Consider the following 23,519-nt stretch of genomic DNA (forward strand, 5'->3'; position numbering starts at 1 on the left):
AAAAAGGTCAGTTTTCAAATCTATTCCCAACTGCTAGAGTTTAATAAAAACTGTCATAAATGTTAACCTTTGTTCTGAATCAGCTCAGGATTTATCCATCACCCAGCTCTGATTGCCAAAAGGAGTGGAATGAGAATTATTAGAGTACTTGGAATGTTTACTCTAAGTGTGAAGCACAAGACACTACACAATCGTGGTGACCTTTGTGTGTTAGTTCCATTTCTATATTCAATAAGAGACATTAAATTATTTAATAATTCTTTGGAAGTTTCTTTTTAGTTTTTCGCGACTTTGCTCTTATGTTGAAGAAAATTATTACATAGATGAACTACAAATGTGAAGCTTCTGTTATCATCTTCTATTTTACTCTGTTAACTGTGATCAATGTAATGGTGAATGCTGACAAAGTATTCTGGGCTCAGAATGGCACCTTTCAAAGGCAAAAAAGAAGGTGAACAGTCAATCTACTAGCAGCTTCTCGAACAACAGTCAGGACTTTGGACTTGGTCCATAATGTTGTGTTTCATATTGCCCTAAGAAGGTTGCTCTAGGAAGGAAGGAAAATAGTTTTCCCAGTGGTGATAGAGAGAAGGGCCCCCAAAGAGAAGAAATTTGAGAGAAGGATGTTACAGGTGTCCAAGGGAAAGATAATAAGCTCCTCAGACAAGATGGAATGTGTTTTGAATTTGAAAAGACAGTCAGGGCTTCATTCATGTGGTTCTGGGAAGAGCAGGTTGTTACTCATCCTCAGGGCTCGTCATCCCCAGGGAAACATTCTCCAAAGGCCTAGACTATGTAAGGTACCTATTTTTGTACTCTTATTGGGCTTTTGTCTCCTTTTGAGCCATTCTCACCATTGTAATTACATATTTATGTATTTTGTTGGCCTAAGGGCTTCCTTCCATGTTCAATCAGGACCATGGGAACAAGGTTCAAGCCTATGTTTTAAATCATTATGTGTCCGGTGCTTTGTCTGTGTCCTGGTACATAATAGACATTCAATAAATTCTTGTAAAATTCATTTTTTTTCAAGTGAGAGTACAAAAGTAATCAGAAAGTAAATACATGTGTACCCTTTTAGACATATTAAATTCATCCCATTAGTAAGCAATAAGTTTTTTATTTTAAAAAAGTATTTCAGCAACTTTTAAATGTACATCTCAAGCTTTGACCACTCCTCCTCTTTACACTTACACTAAGTTAATGCCATCTCCACTGCTATATAAATTACCTAGTAACTTAAATTGCCACATAACCTGTTACTCCATTGAAGTTTGCATTATTCTACCTTCAAAAGATGTGTCTATTATTTAAAGAGGAGGAGTGGTCAGAGCTTGAATATACTATGCTTGAAAATTATTTTAGTTGTTCTTATGGCCAAAATTGAACTCATCATCTTACTCTTACAATCTGGTCTATTTCTTTTATTTCTTGGTCTGATTGATTACTACAGACTTATCCAAGCTAGAAACATAGGAGTCACCTTAGTCATATTCTTTTATCTTAACACTGTCTCTCATCATTAAGTCTTCTTTTACCTATAATTTTCTTGTATCAGTCCCTTTCCCTCTGTCTTTATTAACACTGCCAACTGATGTGAACTACTGTGTAAGAGCCTCTGAGGTAATCTTCACATTGTGTGTTTCGATATAATCCACCCCAAAGGTCTTTGTGTTTGTTTGTTGGTTTTGATGGTTATAACAATATTTACATTTCTGCAGTACTAGTAAATTACACCAAAACATACTCTGTTCCAAGGTTTTATAATTGACATCAAGCATAAAAATACAAGTTATACTGCTGTGATGTTTCTTTATAAGCAATGGCTGAATCAGAAAACAATCAATATGCCTAATTTTCATGATGAAAACGTTCAGAATTCTTCTAAGATTTCTTGAAATCTAAGTTGGTGATTGTATGAGAATTCACAATAAACCAGCTCACAAAATGTATAACCTTCAGTTTATCATACTCTGTAGGGAATTACTGAAGCATATGGCATTTACTCGCTGATTTTTTAATCCATGCAACACATACGCATACAGAAGTCTCAGAATCTGTTGTGCGATAACAAATTATTTAACTCACCCTTATGACAGGTAAACAGTTTTCCTAAATTGTCTTCCTGCCCCCTGCTACTCTTACTAAAAATATGTGCTCTTGTTTGTGCTGTTATTTTTGAACAGTGTATGCTGGTATCCGACGTAAGATGATTCATATGATACTGGTGTTACCATGGCAATCCATCATGTACATAGCAAGAACACTGTGAATACCAGAAGCTCTTTGTTCTCTTTGAGTTCCCATTTTCTTTTCTTGTTGTTTTTTTTCCTTGTGCTAATAATCTAGTGGTGATGACATCAAGTATACCACAATCTAAATTTTTCTTTCTGTTGCTTGTGGTAGGATTCATCCTCTGCTAACAAGGGAGTTCTTGGCCGTTTTGACTTGCGAGAGATTTTGCTTCTGCCTAATGTTACATTTCATCAGCAAAGTCTTCCCTCTGGGGAAAAACCCACTTGAATTCTAAGGCTGATGCTGGGAATGCAGTATGATGAGGTCTGTGGAAGCAGGACATTCCAGCCCTGGGGTTGCTGTTGTCTCTGACTTTAGCGTATGTTCAAAGTCACCTCAAAATAGAGTAGAAAGATGAGTGTTAGCCTGCACATCTCTGGCAGTTTTTAAAGGTAAATTGCCACTTTTACTTGCCACACTGAATTCTCCAAGTCAGACTAGGATTTAGGTTACAATAGGGTCACTGGGATTAAGTTACTCAAGGAATCATGAGTACAGACTCATTAATCTTTCTAAGCTATTGAGAGATTTTTACATGTCCTGTGACAAAGGAGAACCTGACTGATATGGTAAAAGAACAATTCAGTTCAGTTGCACCTTCCAAGCACTTACTGCTGCAAAGTCACCTATATACCAAAGTAAAATGGGAGAGATGGAGGAAGGGATATGTAAAAATTACAATAGAGCAATTCTAGTTGCTCCATTTGCCACCACAAGCAATGGATCTATGTTCGCTAGTAAGTGTAATTGAGGTAGATGTAAATCTACCACTCTGTTACCATCTCAGTTCCCTTGGTGTACTGTTTAGTGTGAACACCTTGCCTTACATTGGATGACTCAAGGGATTCTTAATGGTAAAAGTGACTGTGTCAGATTCTTGCCACATAACCTAAGATACTACTCCACTGAAGTTTGTGTTACTCTACCATCAAAAGATGTGTCTATGTTTACAGATGTTCTTTTGCTCAATTTGAAGAGAAATTTTAATGTCAATAATGAATATTATTAGCCTTATTTGTGAATTAAACAAATGTTAAGATTACATGCATATTAGTAAAAAACTGTTGTACAGGAAGACGTATGCACGGGTACCTCCTACCATGTCATGCAGCTCAGCTACCTTTTTCTATTCGGCTTTCTGCTTTTCATGTAATGCACATGGAACTATAAGGATACAAACATGGATCGTATAAGGAACCTGCCCACATGGAGCTTAATCTAAAGACAGATGATAAATACTAACATAAATAACTGTTCACAACATTAAGATACCAGTAAATTAATTCATTTAATTCACTCATACATTCACTTGTGCTGCAAACATTTACTGAACAGGAACTGATTTCAAAGTTTTTAGCTAGGAATGCAAAACTGAGAAAGAAAAATTCTCAGTCTTCAAAAAAAAAAATCAAAGTCTAACTGCTCAGGCAAAAATTCAAAGGGAAAATAAATTATAATACATAAAGACTTTAATAGTCCTCTAGGAGACATTAGACCAAATACTGACCACCAACTGGGCTATTCAGGTATGGCCTTACAAATTTTTAGGTCATGAAAGAAGATGAGGCACTCACCTGAAAAACAGTACCAAAAAGAGATGGCTGGCAGATAACGAACTCACGTTACATTGCAGTTTGCAAAGTAGATAGTCATATACTATTTTCTTTGACTATCACATCAACTGGTAAGAAAACCCAGCAGATTCAAAGGCCTTGCTGAAGAACATAAAGTTTGTTAAATGTGGCTGAGTGCAGTGGCTCGCACCCATAATCCTAGCACTCTGGGAGGCCGAGGTGGGCAGATCACTTGGGTCCAGGAGTTTGAGACCAGCCTGGGAAACATGGTGAAACCCTGTCTCTGCTAAAAATCCAAAAATAAAAATTTGCGGGGTGTGGTGGTGTAGACCTGTAATCCCAGTTACTCTGGTGACTGAGGCACAAGAATTGGTTCAACCTGGGAGGTGAAGGCTGCAGTGAGCTGAGATCGTGCCACTGCACTTCAGCCTGGGGGATGGAGTCAGACTCTGTCTCTTTCTCTCTCTCTCTCTCTCTCTCTCTCTCTCTCTCTCTCTCTCTCTCTCACACACACACACACACACACACACACACACACACACACACACACACACAGTTAAATCCTGTAGTTGGGACCCAAAGACCAGTCATCTGTTCTCTAAATATTATCCCTTGTGTTCTGTTAAATACCATGGAGAAAGTAGGAGTAAAAAATTTTGGCAGTTCTGAGAAGGGAGAATTTACTTCCAACTGGGAGTATCAGAGAAGGCTTTGTAGATAAAATGACATTGATTCTTGGTGTTTACATTCAATTATGCAGGGTTGAGGATGAGGGGCTTTTCAGGCTGGGAAAACAGCCTCACAAAGGTATGGATGTAAGAAAATACATTTATAGAAAAAAATTGAGTGTGGTCAAAATTTATTGAACTTGAGAAGCAATCATGGATATGGGAAATAAAACGGGAAAGGAGAATGGCTATATTTTTAGGGTCATGAAAATTAAGCTAAAGAATATTTTCTAAACTAAGGTGAGCTATTAAAGATTTTGAGCAGAGGGGTGCTATGATGATAGCTTTGCTTAAGAAAGAATGAAGTGGCAGCAATGAAGACACAGCTTGTAATACCAGGAGACTAGAGTAAGGAGGCTAGTGAGGGGACTTCTAGCAATAATCTAATTTACAGGTAATAAGGTGGTAACTAATACAAGATGATGGACTCTAGTATTAACTTTTGTATTCTTTTTAATTCTGTGTTTCTGCAATGGCTATATGCATATCTATCAGCAAAAGTAAAGGATTTTTTGTTGTTGTTGTTTTTCTTTTTCAAAAAGTGCAGGTAATTAGGGCCTAACATGGAATGGTGCATGCTAGGAATAAAATGGATAGGACACATTTGCTAGAGACATTGTGATGGAAGGATTTGCAAGACTTGCAAACTTGTATGACGAAGAAAAGAGGATGCTCTTTTCATGATGATACCCAGACACCATGATGAATCCTGGATTTCTGGTATAAGAGTTGTACAATTAACAGAAATAGGGATTGGGAAAAAACAAGCAGCAGGTTGGAGAACAAAGATAATGATTTATTGAGAGATAAGCTGATTTGGGGAATTTGGCAAGACAAATCAGTGAAGGTAAGTAGACAAGTATCAAGCAAAGAGTAAAACGAGGTTGGGATTGAAGACGTGAACATAGAAAATGGCCAAGCCAACATTCTTAGAGGTACATCTGTATTTGTGGATTAGATTTAGAATTGAGAGTCAACACCTAATGTTTTTTAAAGTCACAATCAATTTCGTTTTTTCTGTTTATGTGTTTGTTTCCAATTCAGAACATTACTTTCATCCTGTCTTATATTGTGCAGACTTTTCAATACAGCTTGAATAGAAGATAGTTTATAAAAGTCCAAAATATATTTCTAAATATTTTGTGGCTGAGATCACTCCGACCTTAGGTAAATGGTAATATATCTATATGGCAAGTGCTTTGTAAAATGACACTCATTTTGAAACTGGTCATTAATTTTTAATTAAAAAGTCAAATCATACTTAGCCTTGACATTGAACTTAACCAAGAAATGCTTACAAAAAGTAAATATTAACAAGACACAGATGATCCAATACTGATCTGTCCTACTATTACATCCTCAATGATAAATATGAATATTTAAATGTTGCATTTGCCAGAAATCAACCAAAATTGGCATAACTGTTAGAGATGTGTTGACTGTGGAAAGAACAACATAATTTTAGAATTATAGAGAAGAGCAGAGAATAAACCAGCAAAAAATAGTACTATTACCCAGTCACTCTAAAGAAGTATGTTTGTGGCCACACAGTAAAGTTAGCCATGAGCTTGAGTGCTCTATCACTTTTTATTCTGTTGCTTGTTTATTAAAAAAGGTAAAATAGCTTTTTGTTTTTAACCAAACATTTCTTACTGGAAGTTCAATAGGTGTACAGTTTGTTTGGCTAGACATGGGTATTTGTGTGTTATTCCCTTTCAGTAGTTCAGAAAACCATTTTATCAGTAGTTAGATACATTGTTTTCACAGGAGCTTGGATATTTTATTGAGGCTGTTTCAAATGCATTTACCATCCTTTGTAATGGATTTGTTTATCTCTTCCCCAATGCTCTTCGCTAAGGAGGTTACTTTTTATTTGCCTTATAGTTGTGAGGACTTCATTGCTATAATCTATAGATACAGTACTTTAGCATTCCATACATTTTAATATGATATATGCCATATATACTCTATAAATGCAGTTATAGAGAATGTTTGCTTAAGCTTTCTTTTATAGAGAAATTGTTTACAAATTGTTTATAGAGAATTGTTAACAAAGGATGTGCAGTCTATATGTTAAAATAATACCCAGAAATTTAAAAGGGAGTAAAGTAGAACAGTTTATCTGTTGCACTGAGACTTTATATACAATATTCTGAAAAGTTGGAGTATCTCTTGGGTGAAATGCATCATATATGTATTGTAAGTACATGGACACAATATGAACATAGAGAATTATGTAAAATATATGTGTATATATAGGTATATGTATAGAACATATAACTTTATTAGCATTTCTTGTAATGGCATTTTACTATAAATCCAATGACCTGAATTATTCTGTGGGTAAGTGCCAAGTATGTCAAGAGAGCTGGCATAGAAAATGGAAAAAGCACTACACTTCTCAGCTTGCAAGTAGATGTGAATTTTCTGCCTTTGATGTTATTGAATCTGTAATAAATCAGATGTTTAGTCTGATTAATATAAAACATCTGGATGATCTAACTTTGGGGAAATATTGCTTCATATGCACTGAATGCCTGAAAATTGGTAGAATTTTAGATTCCTTTACTTTATAAATGATACTACCCTAATTTCTGCAATACCTAGAGAGTTACAAGAGCTTAGTTCTGACCTTTTTTTTTCATTCAATTAAAATTGTCCACCTTTAGTTTATTACACATAAAACTCTTAGTAGAGCTAAAATCTGGATTATTGTGGACAGTTCCCAAACACACCATTTGAATTTCACTATCAGTTTATGAACTCCCATAGAAAAAAAAAAGTCTCAGTCATACAGGATACACCCAGATCCTGAATAGCCCCCTGGTTTTCTAGTTACTATTTTCTCAGGCCAGATCCAAGAAGTCCTCGTTGGGCTCTTCTCTGGGATTCTCTGATGAAATTAGCTTGAGATTGAGACTGAGGTGAAGATAGAGCTGGTCACTGAAAGACAGAAAACAGCTGTGAATGAAATAATTATCCTTTGAGACATAAACAAATATAAGGTACACTGAGAAAGGACAATTCAAGTTGTTCATTTTCTGACAATTGTGAAAGAATTGACCCAGACAAGAGAGTAGGGAGATTAACAGTGTGATCAGGTTCAGGGCCCACTGTGCCACTGAATTAAGACAATGTTGGCATTCTCCATGGTCGTCTTTTGAAAACAGAGGTTTAGAATTGGGAAAGGAATAACCTGTCCCATTAACTATGTCGCTCGTCTGATGCAGGTGACCTCTGATCTATGCATTTCTCAGGATATAGGCCAATGCTGGAGTATAGACATATTATGTAAAATTACACTTTGTAATTTTAAGTCTTCTGGGACTACATTTAAAAAGTAAAAAGAAATAGGTAAAATTTATTTCAAGGATATGTTTTATGTAACTCACTGTATCAGAATATTATTTCAACTTATTACCAAAATATACAATTATTAATGAGATATTTAACATTCTTTTCTCATACTTTGTCTTTGAAATCCTGTGTATATTTTTTACTTACACCACATATTAATTTGGATGCTCAATTGTCCTCAATCATATTTGATCTTTATTCAATTGAGATTTAGATCTCATAAAATTTACAATTAGAAATACAGATTCACTTACCCAGGTTGTTCCAAATATAGTATTCTTGAATCAACTATCAGTCTTTTAATTTTAATTGATAAATCTTAAATAAGACTAAAAATGTAGTTCTTCAGTCATACTAACCCCATTTCAAGTGCCCAACAGCCTCTTGTGGCCATTGGCTGCCACATTGGACAGTCCGTATTTAGATTATCTGGGTTTGAACTCAGAGTCTGCCACTCACTGACTGTATTGGCAAGTTGTTGCCAACCTGGGCAAGTTTTTTTCTCTTTTTATGCTTCAGTTTCCTCACCTGAGCTCACCTTTTTCTTTGAAGAAGCTCTCCTGAAGAAAATCCCATATTTTTCTTCAGTGCATTGCCATTTTTCTACTTAAACTCAGAACCTTAGAGTCATCACTGAATCCTCCTCTCCCTCATCATCTTTGTCTGCCAGAAAGCCAAGTCTGTTGAAGGGTTCACTGTAAAATTTCGTGCTTTCCTACAACTTTATTTCCACTGCTACTACCCTCTCCTGTTGCATGGATAGCTGCAATGATCTATTTAATTAGTCTGAGACTCCAGCCATCACTCCACATGATGCCTGCTGGATGATGCTACTGCAATCATTTTCTGAAAATGGTATTTTTATCATATACTCCACAGTTCAAACTGTTTCTTCACCGCCCATCACTACCAGCATGAATCCATGTCCTCTGTGAAACCCCTCTTGACAACTTGTATGCCAGATCCAAATGACAACTCCCTTCCTTGTGCTGCCTTTGCCCTCCACACAGACTTCTGTCATAGCCCCAGAGCCCTGTTCCACATATAGGAGTACATGGACTCTAAGCCCCACACAGACTATTTTGTTGTTATCATTTTTGTTGTTGTTGTTTTGTTGTTTGTTCGATATCCTGACATCTCCGTAACACAGCACAGTGGTTTCTTGACAATTTTTCATTTTCTGTATGAGCTAGTGAATGACACTCCATTGTCTGGCATTCTAGGCCTTCAGAATTAGCTCCAGTTGACTCTTCTGGCTCCTTCTCTTGCTTTTCATCCACACAGATTCTCTGTTCTAGAAAAACTGGTTTATTACTATCTCACAAATATGCCCCCAATGTTTGTGTCTCCATGCCTTGTCTGACATCATCTCTTCTGACATGTCCCCGTATTCCTCTTGATCTGCCCAAATTCTACCCTTTCTTCAAGGTCCAGTCCCTCCCTCTTCCATGAAGAAGATTGCAGAGCATGATGCAAATCCAGTATGTTTCAAATTCAGGATTGTGTAGCCTGCTGGAAGGAGACCATGCTTGGGGCCCAAGTGGATCTGTTTCTTCTGTTTTCCATCAAGTTGCCTACCCTCTCTGAGGTTCATACTCCTCATCTTTGAAATTATAGTAACAAAATGTAAGGTGCAGAGCTCTCTCAAGCATTTTTTAAAATTATACTTGAAGATCTGGGGTACATGTGCAAAAGGTGCAGGTTTGTTACATACGTATACATGTGCCATGGTGGTTTGCTGCATCCATCACCCCATCATCTACATTAGGTATTTCTCTGACAGGTCCCGGTGTGTGATATTCCCCTCCCTGTGCCGAGGTGTTCTCATTGTTAAACTCCCACTTATGAGTGAGAACATGCGGTATTTGGTTTTCTATTCTTGTGTTAGTTTGCTGAGAGCAATGGTTTCCAGCTTTATCCATGTCCCTGCAAAGGATATTAACTCATCCTTTTTATGGCTGCATAGCATTCCATGGTGTATATGTGCCAAGTTTTCTTTATCCATTCTATCATTGATGGGCATTTTGATTAGTTACAAGTCTTTGCTATCATGAACAGTGCTGCAATAAACATATGTGTGCATGTGTCTTTATAGTAGAATGATTTATACTTCTTTGGGTATATACCCAGTAGTGGGATTGCTGGGTCAAATGGTATTTCTAGTTCTAGATCCTTGAGGAATCACCACACTGTCTTTTACAGTGGTTGAACTAATTTACAAAAATAATGCACACACTGGCATTCAGCGGTTTCAACTAGAGCACGTGAACTTGGTTACTTTCAGTACACTCATAAGCTATGTAATCATGTAGCTTTTAAAGCATCTTTCATTGTAAGATGTTGTTGTCATTTGGATTACTATACAATACACTCCTGATTTCTAAATGAGGCTGCAAGTGTCTGGACTGAAACATATGCATAATTGAATTCTGTGCAGATATGCATAGATATGTGTGTGTGTGTCTGTATGTATGTGTGTATGTCTGTGTGTCCACGCACATGTATTTGTAGATATCAAGGGAGAGAGGCATTTTCATGTGTATGTATTAATCATTCAGTCCCCATAATAAAGCATCATGAAGAGGAAGTTGAAGATGTTCCTGTTTTATCTGTGAAGACTCTAGACTTGAAGAGTTTGAGTCCTTTCAAAATCAATCCAACCCTTACAGTGATAGAAGCAAAACATTCAAACAGTGTTTACACATCGTTCCCAAAGCTGTTTGATGTTATTATTTCCTGCATATCAAATCTGTGAGATTCTCTGCCTAGATCGCTATATGTGCTAACCATCTGTCAATTTTAATCTACATGCAATTGTCCCCAGGTTCAGGGAAGGAGAAAGGTTAGGTGGTGGTAAGAAGGACACTTCTTAACATGGTAGACAAATGCAGAATGCCTGCAGCAAGACAATCATGGCATTTTTTGTTAGGCCACTCAGCATTGGTGTCAAGAATGACAAATGACACTTGAATTTCTTTTTCCTGAAAAAGGGCAGTAACAGTCTATTGGCAAATGCAATTAATGAATATACATGATATCAAGCTTTTGCCACAGGCATCAGTGTTCTAACTGGAAAATCCTAAAACGTAGATAATTTTCCTCCAAATGCTTTCTAACAATAGATAGACAAGTTTAAATTTGGCTGATTTCATATCTACCGTAATACAGTACCAGCAATGCCAAGATACCAAAAATTGCCTATGAAAAACAGAGTTAAGAAAGCTTTAGATAAATTATCATGTTAAGCTTAACCTTATACCTATAAAAAATTTAGGGATAACAGTTATGACTTCTCACTGAGTAGTCTCATGTTAGACCAAAATGGATTATCATATTTTGGTGAAGGACCAGAATAACTTACCTGTAAATGAAACCATCATTTTCTTTTTCTTTATACTCATTCTTCATGGGATTTGTATAGAGGATCAAGTCAAAGATGACCAGTACAAAGTAACAACCTCTCATTGTATTGCTTAAGTTTAGGTTAATCATTAATATTTTCCATGGATCAATACCCTGTTGAAGCATGAGCTGCAGCAGTGATCTCCGATTTCATGTGCTTTCCAAGTGAGAAGAGCTATGGGCCAGATTGTTGGGAGCTTTGCCATGAACTACAGACCCTCAGCTCTCCTCTATAACAGTTCTTCCACCCCAGGGCTCCCAACTTGCCCTAAACAGAGGGTAAATGTGGATGTGCAAGTATAGCAGAGGAGAGCATGCTTTTTATATTGTTCAGTTCTTCACTTTCTCTTCTTCAATTGAAAGTTGAGCTGTTATATTTCCTGAAATGAAATCATGACAAGCAAAAGTTATAGAAATAGCCTTTATAAGTGCCTGACTTCTGAGTAACAAAAGTGACTTTTTTTAAAGTGCAAAATGTTGCATTTAATGTAAAAGGTGAATGCATTTGTACCATCCTTGAAAACATTCAAGTTCTTTTCAGAATAACCACCATTAAGGAGTCGAAAAATATTTTATGTGTTAAAGTATCCTATAAAAATTCATCCCAGAAAGTAAAAGCCTCCTACTGTTATCCTTCTCAACAAAGCCCTCTTGTATATAGAGATTGAGTCTGGCTTACCTCTGTATCCCTTGTGCTGATAAACTAGGAACCTTGCAAAAATAGATGCACAATAATTGATATTTAATAAGTGAGAGAATCCATTAATGAAAAGTGTGTTGTTTCACAGAGAACAATGTTTATTTAGGTAGATGGTCCTGGTGTCATTAAGTAAAAGGATAGAGAATACTTGCAATATACCTGGAGTAGTGTTAAGGATTTTTTTTTTAATGTTTTAAACATGATCTTTTTTATGGGCTGAATTGTGTCCTCTCAAAATTCAAATGTTGAAGTCCTAACCCCCGGCACCTCAGAATGTAACCATGGAGATAAGGCCTTTAAACAGGTTATTAAATTAAAGTGAGGTCTTTAGGGTGGCCCCTAATCCAATCTAAATGACATTCTTATAAGGGGAGGAAATTTGGACTCACAAAGAGGCATTAGACACGTGCACACAGAGACAACCATGTAAACACATAGTAAGAAGGCTGCCATCTGAAAGCCAAGGAGAAAGGCATCAGAGGAAACTAAACCTGCTGACACCTTTGATCTTGAACTTCCAACCTCTAGAACACTGACAAAATGTATCACTATTGTGTAAGCCACCCAATCTGTGGTATTTTGTCATGGAAGCCCTAGAAAATTAATGCAGTCTTTTTTATTTGCTACCTTTGGAAGCCCTCTCTTCAAATGATGGTAAAGAATAGAAGACTGTAAAGTGTGTCAGTAATAAAGGGTGATGAGAGGAGACAACTGGAGATGCAAGAGGAGCAATTTATGGAAAGAAGAGAAAAAAAAATTGACAAAGTTAATCGTTAGTGAGGAGACAACCCACAGAATGGGAGAAAATGTTTGCAAACTATCCATCTGACAATGGATTAATAATCAGAATATATCAGGAGCTCAAACAACTTCATAGGGAAAAGAATCTAATAATCCAATTAAAATGGGCAAAAGATCTGAATAGACATTTCTGAAAAGAAGACATACATGGTAAACAGGCATTTGAAAAGATGTACAGTGTCACTGGTCATCAGAGACATGCAAATCAAAACTACAGTTAGATATTATCTCACCCCAGTTAAAATGGCTTTTATCCAAAAGACAGGTAGTAACAAATGCTGGCAAGGATGTAGAGAAAAGAGAACACTTTTGGTGGGAATGTAAATTAGTATAACCACTATGGACAACAATTTGGAGGTTCCTCGAAAAAGCTAAAAATGTAACTCCCATATGATCCAGCAATCCCATTGCTAGGTATATACCCCAAAGAAAGTAAATCAGTATATCTCCACTTCCATATTTAATGCAGCACTATTCACAATAGCCAAGATTTGGAAGCAACCTAAGTCTCCCTCGACAGACAAATGAAGAAATAGAATGTGGTACATATACACAAAGGAGTACTATTCAGTCATAAAGAGGAATGAGATCCTGTCACTTGTGACAACATGAATGTAACTGGAGGATGTTATGTTAAATGAAATTATCCAAACACAGAAAGACCGTCTTCACATATTCTCATTTCTTTGTGGGAGCTGAAAATCAAAACAATTGAGCTCCTGAATATAGAGATTAGAATAATGGTTACCAGTGTAGTGGATGGAAGGAAGTAGGAAGTAGGGATGTTTAACAGGTACAAAAACATAATTGGATAGAACAAATAAGACCTAGTATTTGATAGCACAACAGGATGATGACATCAACAGTAGTTTCTTGTACATCTCAAAATAACTAAGAGAATATAATTGAATTGTTTGTAACTTAAAGAAAGGATAAATGCTGCTGTAATGGATACCCCATATACCCTAATATGATTATTATGCATTATATTCCTATATGAAAATATCTCATGTGCCCCATACACACACACACACACACACACACACACACACACACACACTTATTATGTACCCACAGAAATTAAAAATTTAAGAAAAATTATTTTGGTGACTTCTAGAAGAATTGGTGATAATGTCACATAATCAAATAAAGAAGGCAAGTGTAACTCAAGAAAAAGCAAAACGTTGTTCAATAAATGAAACATAATTATGGCACATCATTTGGTTTATCAGTAAACATTACTTTGCAGGGATGATACAATAGAATCCTGAATATTTTTTAGCCAGTAATTGTTATATAACTGTATTGGAAGGATAAAAAGAGGGAAGTAGAGTAGAGAGGTGAGATGGTGAAAGAGTGTGAAATCATCATTCATAATAGAAAGTCGCTTAGAAATATGGAATCAAAAAACAGTTTGAGAGCCTCACAGAGAGGGTGGCACAAAAGACTCCTGTATCTTTTTCTAAGCCTTGTGCATACAATTTGGGGTGAGTGGGTTAGTTTAATAATTATTTTGTAAATATAAAAGGAACCAAGACAAGCAGATTTCTAGATATCTTCTGTTTATTATCATGATCATAGGTAGACATCTCAGATTGGAATTATTTAACATTTGAATGAAATATTCCATTTCCCCTTTAATATTTCATAGGTTTAACATGTCACTAACTGTGGAGTAGGAACTGGTAGTGCTCTTTATTGGCAGAGTGTGACTGGCTACCCCTGACCTTTCAGTAGAGAGATGAGACATGTACACCTGGCCAGTCAGACCCACAGGTTTACTGCTGGTGATGAGTGAGGTTCCAGATGTCAAAGACAGTTTGTGCTGTTCAGGTTAAATTGCCCTACTGCAGCTCTCACCGTAAAGAACAGTTAAAACTAGTACTCTCCACCTCCACTCCTTTCGCTAGCAAGCAAGATACTTATGGCAAATAATTAGGATGAAAAGAAATCACCGTATCACAATAATTAGTTTTTGAATTCACACTTTAAAAGAGATGAACCTCCTTAGGAAGAGTAAAATTAAACAAATTTCCATGCCATTGTTCATTTTACTTGAGTTAAACAGAAGCATAAAAAGTTGGGTTTCTGTGCATTGCCTGGAGAACCTTACCTCTCAGTTATCATGCCCCAGGCCATTCCTTGCAGATTTTTAATTCCCTTTGTCTCAAAAACATCCAGAAAATCTTTTTGACCTTCAGGTGGTTGGCAGAACACTTACTGTGAGGGTGCCTCAGTTTGGCAGGAAAGCCCTGAACTTTGTCCAAAAGAAGGGCTTTCCGGCATGCCAGTTCATTCAGCTTAGGACTGCCAGGCTTCCTGAAAGACAGGTGTGTCAGAAACAAAGTAAACAAACAGAAACTCACAGTGTCCGGAATTTTCCCTCCAGAGCAGCACAGTTCCTTTGCTGAGCAGCAACAGCCAATGCTTCAAGCTGTTCCCTCTCCCTTTTCTGTTAATTGAGAAAACTAGTTGCTGTAAGAACAGCATCAACAGAGCTAAATGTAAATGGAGTTTAATAGAAAGAGACAGCCCATTAAGAACCCCTAACGTTTCGGTGTAATACCCCAGAGTTCCACACCATAAACTTGGTATTTCTAGTATAGAATTCACCTCTCAATTGCATGCCACCCTCCCCCGTCTTATTCACTCTCTTGCATTATTAATGGAGTGATATCTTCCATGGGAACAAGATAGATAGATAGATAGATAGATAGATAGATAGATAGATGATAGGTAGGTAGGTAGGTAGGTAGATAGATGATAGGTAGGTAGGTAGGTAGATAGATGATAGATAGATAGATAGATAGATAGATAGATAGATAGATAGATGATAGATAGAGAATGTCTCTAATATATATATTACAAACAGTCTATGTTACCCAGGTTGGAGTGCAGTAGCATGACCGTAAGTCACTGTAACCCTGAACTTCTGGGCTCCAGTGATCTACAGGTGTATAGGTCTACAGGTGTGCACCACCATGTTCAGCTAATTTTTAATATTTTGTGTAGAGACAGGATATCTCTATGTTGCCCAGGCTGGTCTTGAACTTTTGTTCTCAAGCAGTCCTTCCGCCTTGGCCTCCCAAAGTGCTGAGAATATAGGTGTGAGCTACCATGCCCAGCCATAAACATGAAATTTATTTAGGTTATGTACACTAAATCCACATGGTATGAGGATAATTTTATATAAAATTTTTAATAATTTTGTGCATAAAACAAAGTTTGTGTACAGTGCACCATCAAAGAGCAAAGGAGTCACTTTCTCATGTTAATGCACAAAAAGTTTTAGACTTTGGAGCATTTTGGATTTCAGAGCATTTTGAATTTTGGATTTTTGGATTAGGATGCTCAACTTGTATATATGCATATGTGCATATTTATGTAACAACAAACTCCTAAGGTTATTGTAAAGATTTATAAAGTTGATAGACTTTAAATCCTGGAAACTGTGACTTGTATATGGTAAACAATATAAAAGTGTTGTCTTTCATTATTTTCACTAATAGTAATAAAAAGCACAATTGTATAGTATGGTAAACTTATGGTATAGTATATGCTCAATAAATTGTTAATTAACTTTTGGGTTCATTTCCTAGTATGTCAGTATCACTAAGGAAATTGATGCTAATGTCATTGTATGCATTTATGGTAATATTAATTATCTTTTTACACATTGGGCAAAAAAAAAAAAAATACCAGGTTGGCAAAACATCTTGGCCCAGAAGCCTGCCTTCAGCAAAAAGACAAAATGTGTAAGTGAAGAAAATATGCCTATGAGAAGTGAGAAAGTTGCATTTTGCCTACTGCATATAGTGATCTGCCAATTTCCCTTTCACCAGCTATGACAGTGACACTGATTCTGGATGAGCAAACTGCATAATGCTTCAGGGGCACATCTCTTCATCTAAGGTTGCAGCCTTGCTGATGAGACAGAACACAGGCTCAATTCCATCTGCTGTCATTTATCTGCCAATACAGATAGCAGACCTCTGCAGGTCTGTTTGACAGCTTGAACGACAGACTATATTTTAGCAACTGAAGGGGAGCCATTTCAGATCGCTAAAGATGGAAAACACCTGATGAAACCTTCACTCCAAAGAAATGAGTGTCCAAAATCTGAGACATTAGGCCCTACAACGCAATGGCTGTAGTGACAGACTACAAATAATATTTACAACCCTTATAGAATGAGCTTGGTTTATAGAGCTCAAAGAAAACTTTTATCACATTTAGCTTCCACTTTTAATTAAACGTCTTATTTCTGAAATGCTAAAACTTTTGTTTTATTCATGTTTTAGAGGAAAGGAAGGGAAGAGAAACCACCTGTTACATTCTTGATGCAGTGCCCGGCACCTGCCTTTTGTTGAAGATGAGTTTTGCATAGTGTCTGAACTAAAAATAACTAGTCTTTTAAAAATTATTATCCTAAAAACCAGCAGATTAAACTACTTTCTTTTTTCTCAGAGGTTTCATAAAGTATATATTGTTTGGAAAGAAAGAGAAGAAAAAAGAGGGACCTCCTTAAATGTTGGTGTTTTTATTTATAATGTAAGACTTCGCTAGAATGAGATTATTTTAAAATAGGTATGAATGGAGAAAGGCGGGATGCACATAGTATGGAACAGTCAGTTTCAACACACTAAAATCACTAGCACATATGTTTGTGTAGTTGTGTGTACTTTTGAGAGGGGGAAGAGGAATTTTGCCTTTAATTCTCATTCCAACCACTTGCCCAATAATTGGGAATCATCTCTTTTATCCCCTATTTTTGCCCCTTGTTCTGTGTGTTCTGTTCTTGAGATGGTCTTTACCATAAGGTGCGTTTACATAGGGAGTCTATAAGCAGTATGCAAAATTGAGTCCCCGTCTCTGGCACTCATCTCAAAGTCCTTTTCGTTATCAAATACCTTTAAATCTGTGTCTTCAAACTCTGCTTGGGTTCCCTCAAATCAGTATATTTCTTTCCATATGTAGATCTTTTGATTTCCGTCCTATATTGACTCTTTCCTGAGTTCCCTTTTACATCAGGAATTAACATTTTCCTAATTATCCAGTCTAGAAATTTTAGTCATCATTACTCTTTCTTTTCATTAATTCTTAATATCCAATCCATCCTCAGGTTCAATTAAGCCTTTCTTCAAACTCTACTTCCACTATCTTTCATTCTTCACCTGAGTTCACATCACACAGGTCCTCATCCATTTATGCCTGGACTTGAACGGCAAATACTAGCAGGCATCAACCTCCAGACTTATTAAATTAATCCTTCCCACTATCCCCAGGTGACTTACTGAAAGTCCTCATTTGATCCTGTCACTCTCCATTTCAGGTCTCTCCCAGCAGGTCATAACTCACATATCTGCAGGAGCCAGGAGCTATTTGAATAGAGAAGGCAGGGGGATCCTGGGCAAGGGAGTATAGATATAGCTTCACCTGCATACAGACACACACACACACACACACACACACACACACACACACACACACACACACAAGGCCATCAGCAGGCTGAGTAGCAAGGAGAGCCAGTCCAAGTTCTAAAACTGAAGAACTTGGAGTTCAATGTTTCAGGGCTGAAAGAATCCAGCACAGGAGACACAGGAGAAAGATGTAGGCTGGAAGGCTAGGCCAATCTCTCTTTTCACATGTTTCTGGCTGGTTATATTCTAGCTTCACTGACAGCTAATTAGATTGTGCCCACCCAGATTAAGGGTGGGTCTGCCTTTCCCAGCCCACTGACCCAAGTGTTAATCTCCTTTGGCAACATCCTTACAGGCACATCCAGAATCAATACTTTGTATCCTTCAATCCAGTCAAGTTGATACTCAGTATTAACTATCACAGAAGGTATACTATGTCTGAGCTTTCTTCTCTGTATCATAAATGTATGTGTGTGTGTATATATATATATATGGCAGTGAATGAAGCCAACAAAAACATCTACCCTTGTGGAGTTTATATTCTAGCTGGCAGCAAAAGACAAGAAAATAAATAGTATATATATAAAGATAAATATCTATATCTTAAAATATATATGGGGTAAGATTTTGTGATAAGTACAATGAAGAAAACTATGTTAGAGAAGAGGTTAATGAATGTGTGTGTGGTAGGTGGTGGAATTTTAAGTGGAGTTAGGAAAGACCTCATTTAGAAGGTAGCATGTGAGTAAACATGAAGAATATACAAAAAGTCTTCCTGTTATAATGGAGGGACAGTAAGAAGGTCCTGGTGCCTGGAGTGGAGTAGTGAAGTGGAGAATGAAGTTGGAGATGAAACGTAAGGGGACACAGAGCTCTATTCACCTTACCAGTGTCTTTGCCTTATTAAACAAAGACCTTTAAAACAGATGTTAACAAGATCACTCTGACTGCTAATTTGGAGACGACTTTAGGGGAATAAGGAAGAAACAGAGAGACCAAAGTGAAGCAAAATAATTCTTTTTTTCAGGATCTTTCTCGTTTCTCACCACCATCATCCTTCAAACGGGTACTACTCTTTTTAACTAAGTGTGATCTAAATGTGGGTTAAAAAAAAAAAAAAAAAAAAAAAAAAAAAAAAAAAAAAAAAAACACCCTTCTTAGTGTAACAGCTGAGACAAAGCAGGAACTTTAAAGCAACACTTGACTGACAAAAAAAACTATGTAGAATCACAGTAAGATGAAACTAGATAATTTGTCCTACCATAGGAGATATTTTATTCAAATGAAGTCTCCTAGGAGAAGCTCTTCTTCTGACTCCCTCTTCACACTGGACAGCAGAGGCCATCTTTTGCCTTTCCACAAGAGAGGACTCTAAAACACATAGTCTCCTTCTACGCTTACTTAAGGCTCACCTCCTTAACTCTAATTTCCTCTCTGTGGAAATCTCTATTCCTCTGGTGAGTGTGTACTAGTATTTGGTACAACATTTAGGGAAGTGCAACCTACTCAAAATATCCAAATATGGTGCCATAATTCTAATAATCTAATAAGAGGCACATCCATAGATTTTCAAGGACAGGGGAAGATCATTAAATAACAGTATGAGTCATATTATGTCCTCAGTAAATATTAGTTACCTTTTCTTCCTCTCGGAGTGACTTTCACCACTCTCTGTAACTCATCTAGCCTTATCTAATGGGAGGCCATTTTTTTGGCATGGCATGGCTACATAATTTCAGACTATTTCTTATGTTCTTTGCCCTGTCTAAAATGTCTTCCTCTTACCTCCTTCACATAGAAACCTTAAAGTTCTTCATAGGTCACAACAACTTAAAAGGTCTTTTACCTAATTAAACTTAACACTGATGTCTTCTCTTTGCTCTACATTTATATGTCTATACCAATCATTTCTCATTTAAAGATGAAACTTTTACATGTAAAAATACTAACTTCTTGAAAAATGGTAACCCTGATTTGCTCTTTAAACTTTAACTCCTTTTGTTTGTTTTGTAATCTACTGTGCAAAGCTGTTTCTGCAGCAGAAATTTAGTAAATATTCTGTGAATGTCTGAAACATCCATTCATCAATCCACTCACTCAAAAACATGAACATATACTTTGTCATGCATTGCTAGATGTTCAAGCATGGAAATCAAACAATGGTGAAGAATAATTTATTGTAAATATGTTATTTTTCAGGGAAGAGAACATTTCAGAAATAACTTCTTGAGAAATTGGTTTGGGAAAATATTATATCCAAAACTACAGAGAGCCATCTTGTGGGCAAGTGAATTTCTCACACAATTAATAACTTTATTTTAAGTTTGTTACAATTCAAATCTCCTTTTTACCGTGAATATTTTTATTGATACATAATTATACATAATTAGAAGGTACATGTGATATTTTGATTCATATATACAATGTGTAATGATCAAATCAGGATACTTAAGATAGCCATCACCTCAAACATTTATTATTTTTTGTGTTGGGAACACTTCAGCTCTTCTAGATACTTGGAAATATACAATACATTACTGTTAGCTATAGTCACCTTTTTGTGTTATCAAACACTAGAACTTATTTCTTTTATCTAACTATATGCTTGTACCCATTGATTAACCTCTCTTCATCCCCCTTCTCTCTTCTCAGCCTCTGGTAACCATCATTCTACTCTCTACCTCCAAGAGATTCACTGTTTTAGCTCCCACATTTGAGTGACAACATGCCATACCTGTCTTTCTGTGCCTGACTTATTTTACTTATCATAGTGACCTCCAGTTCCATCCAAGGACACTTAAGTTGATTTCATATCTTGGGTATTGTCAATAGTGCTCCAATAAACGTGAGGGTGCAGATGTACTTTTAATATATTGATTTCCTTTACTTTGAGTGAATACCTAGTGGTAGGATTGCTGGATAATATGATAGTTTTATTTTTAGTTTTTTGAGAAATTTCCATACTGTTTTCCGTTATGGCTGTACTAATACACATTCCCACCCTCAGTGTATAGAAGTTCTCTTTTCTCAGCATCCTTCCCAGCATCAAATAAAATCTTTTAAAGAGGCCCTCTCTGTCCTAGCTGAAGAACAAAAAATATATATTAAAATTTTATATAATTATATTTTAAACAATCCTTAGAAACTAATTGTAATATTTATGATGTCTTTTAAATTTCTTGAATATCTAAAAATTAAGCGCTCAGCAAAGAAGTTACTAAATATCATAGACATGACATACTTTTCATAAGAAGTCTTATAAAACTGTTAATGAAAAAGGAAACAATTCTTAGAGATTATCTCTTTAAAGGATCTATCATTTTTTGGGTTTCTCGGGGTGCTTTGAAAATTTGATTACATCAAATCTACTGTCTTGAAAATGTAAACATACACACAACTTTTCATATAGTTTCAGGGGCTTCATCAACTCCCCTGCAGAACCCATTCATGGATGTCATATTTTAAATGCTTACATTTTACATATACAATGAAAGTCTAGAAGGTTTGGGGGTAAAAACTAAGATTTAATCCCATTATCTCTTCATCCCCAAAACCTCATGCTCATATAATTTTATGAGATGGATATAGATAGATCAAATCACGATGAAATATATTTGGTATATTTTTTGAGTTCCTACACTAAATCTTAATACTTTTAGTTTTTAGGCTATTAATGTTTCTTACATCAACAAAAATAAATTCTAATATTAGGTTCATGACATTGATGGTGTATCTGTCACAAATATCATTGATGTCCATTCCACCCAAAATAAAAGATGTATTATGGATTTCCTTTTTCAGGGCTGAGTAGAATTCGTGTGTGTGTGTGTGTGTGTGTGTGTGTGTGTGTGTGTGTGCACATGCATGTGTGTGCACATGTGTTCATGCTACATTTTCTTTATCCATTCACGTTGATGAACACAGGTTTATTCCACATCTTTGCTATTGTAAATAATGCTATTATGAACATGGGAGTGTAAATATCTCTTTGACACACTGATTTCATTTCCTTTGGATATATACCTAGTAGTGAGACTACTGGATAATATGGTAGTTCTATTTTTAGCTTTTGAAGAACCTTGATACTGTTTTCCATAATGGCTATGCTAATATACATTCCCGCCAACAGTGTAATCATGTTCCCTTTTCTCCACATCCTTGCCATTTTTCATCTTTTTTGTGCTAACCATTCCAGCAGGTATGAGGTGATATCTCATTGTGGTTTTTTAGTTTGCATTTCCCTGATAATTAAGTGATATTGAACGTTTTTTCATATACCTGTTGGCCATTGGTATGCCTTTTTTTGAGAAATGTCTATTTAGATCCTTTTCCTGTTTTAAAATCAAGTTATTTGTTTTCATACTATTGACCATTTTGTGTTCCTTATATATTTTGGAAATCCTCTCATTTGGGACTGCATGAATGAATCTGGATGACATTATGTTAAGTGAAATAAGCCAGGCACAGAATGACAGATACCACATGATCTCATTTATATGTGAAAGCCAAAAAGGTCAAACTCATATAAACAGAATAAAATGGTTGTTACCAGGGCTGGTGGGTGGGGGCTGAAGATGGGGGCAATGTTGGTCAAAGGACACAAAATTTCAGTTAAACAGGAGGAATAAGTTCAAGAGATCTATTATACATCAGGGTGACTATAGTTGATAACAATACATTGTATACTTGAAAATGGCTAAAAGTAGATTTTAAGTGTTCTTGACACCAAAAAAGATAAGTTTTTGAGATAATGCATATATTAATTAGTTTGATTTAGCCACTTCATAATGTATACATCTATCAAAATAACATGTTTTACATTATGAATATATACATTTTTATTTGTTGATTTTTAAATATATATATGTAAATATATATGTGTATATTAGAATTACAGCTTAGACTTGGGTTAATGAAGCCATGACAGTATGAGGTTAATAAAACTGAACAAAGAATCCTGAACCATACCCCACCCTATGTAAATACAATGAAACTATTATTAGTTTTCTCTTTCCTTTTTCTTTCTCCGTGAAAAGTCATGTCTCATCATAAAAGCCATTTCTCTTTGTCAGACCATTACAGCTCTTTTTTTTCTCTTTTATCATTTATAGTAGTTTATGTTTTATTCATCCCTTGCTAGATGAACCTTGGTAATCTAGGTTAGTATTTCCCAAAGTAGGTTTTGTGAAATGCTAATATCAACAGGTACTACATGCAAAATGATTGCATGGTCAAATAA

General features: G+C 36.1%; 1 protein-coding gene and 1 long non-coding RNA gene across 7 annotated transcripts in view; one reads left to right on the forward strand and one right to left on the reverse strand.

The window, feature by feature from the left end:
- The window catches only part of PDE4D (phosphodiesterase 4D), a 1,196,841-nt gene that overhangs the window by 752,197 nt on the left and 421,125 nt on the right, over positions 1-23,519 (forward strand). The window lies entirely within an intron of this gene.
- LOC141583546 (uncharacterized) lies at positions 1,183-15,047 on the reverse strand. Of its 2 annotated transcripts, XR_012516210.1 has the most exons (4): positions 14,971-15,047; positions 11,316-11,736; positions 7,437-7,540; positions 1,183-2,630 (listed from the first exon to the last, which is right to left on the reverse strand). It is a non-coding gene; the product is annotated as an uncharacterized LOC141583546 (long non-coding RNA). The 2 variants fall into 2 exon arrangements; XR_012516199.1 differs by lacking the exon at positions 1,183-2,630 and having other exon boundaries at positions 5,343-7,540.

This window comes from Saimiri boliviensis, chromosome 1, assembly GCF_048565385.1.
Source record: "Saimiri boliviensis isolate mSaiBol1 chromosome 1, mSaiBol1.pri, whole genome shotgun sequence".
NCBI classification, from domain to species: Eukaryota; Metazoa; Chordata; class Mammalia; order Primates; family Cebidae; genus Saimiri; species Saimiri boliviensis.